The following is a 1159-nucleotide window of genomic DNA, read 5'->3' as shown; positions in this document are numbered from 1 at the left end:
GAGTGTGTGCGCGTGCGTGCGTGCGCGAGTGTGTGTGTGTGTGTGTGTGTGTGTGCGAGTGTGTGCGCGTGCGTGCGTGTGTGTGTGTGTGTGAGAGTGAGTATGTGTGTGCGAGTGTGTGTGTGTGTGAGTGAGTGAGTATGTGTGTGCGAGTGTGTGTGTGCGTGCGTGTGAGTATGTGTGTGTGCGAGTGTGTGTGTGTGTGTGTGTGAGAGTGAGTATGTGTGTGCGAGTGTGTGTGTGTGTGAGTGAGTGAGTATGTGTGTGCGAGTGTGTGTGTGCGTGCGTGTGAGTATGTGTGTGTGAGTGTGTGCGAGTGTGTGTGTGTGTGAGTGAGTGAGTGAGTGCGCGTGCGTGTGAGTATGTGTGTGCGAGTGTGTGTGTGAGTGAGTGAGTGTGTGCGTGCGTGTGCGAGTGTGTGTGTGTGTGTGTGTGTGTGTGAGTGTGTGCGTGCGTGTGTGCAAGTGTGTGAGTGAGTATGCGTGTGTGTGAGTGTGTGTGAGTGTGTGTGTGCATGTGCGTGCGTGTGTGTGCATGTGTGTGTGTGTGTGTGTGTGTAGTTGAACTGGGAAGAGAGACGCAGGAGTTGCGTAGGGAAGTTCGATTCTTTTGGCGAATCGATTCGTTTGGACTGTTCATTTCAGACAGCTAATAAAACGATTCACCAGTCATAGCACTCAGCAGTGTTCCCAGAAGCACATCTTAAATAATAATTTGGTTAAATATAAAATCCAGAAAGGTATAAACTTTCGGTCTTTTGTGTTGAATTGCATGATATCCCATTACAACCCATGTCTCACCCAGTCTCATGTTTATACTCAAAACAAAGTAAATAACTAAAAATACAAACAAAATAAATAAATCAATGAATATATACCCTGAATAAGGTCTAGTGTATTTATTGCGTATTTATGTGTTGATTTTGTCATTCGGTTTGACACCCTTTCTATAACTATTTAATTGTCCAGATACATTTTTTTCTATACCTGCTCGAAAAGTGTGTCAAAAGTGCTTGTTTATTTGTTTCAATAAAGTTTCACTCTCATACAAGAAGGTTCTCCCTCACTGAGGGATTTACAAACGCTTCGTGAATCATTTAAACCGAATCGTTAAAACGAACTGACTCAAACGAACGATTCATTCGCGAATCGATTCGGAA

This window comes from Sinocyclocheilus grahami, unplaced genomic scaffold (genome assembly GCF_001515645.1).
Source record: "Sinocyclocheilus grahami isolate Dianchi unplaced genomic scaffold, SAMN03320097.WGS_v1.1 scaffold324.1, whole genome shotgun sequence".
Lineage (NCBI taxonomy): Eukaryota > Metazoa > Chordata > Actinopteri > Cypriniformes > Cyprinidae > Sinocyclocheilus > Sinocyclocheilus grahami.
The sequence above is the reverse complement of the archived record's forward strand: the minus strand, read 5'-3'. Positions refer to the sequence as shown.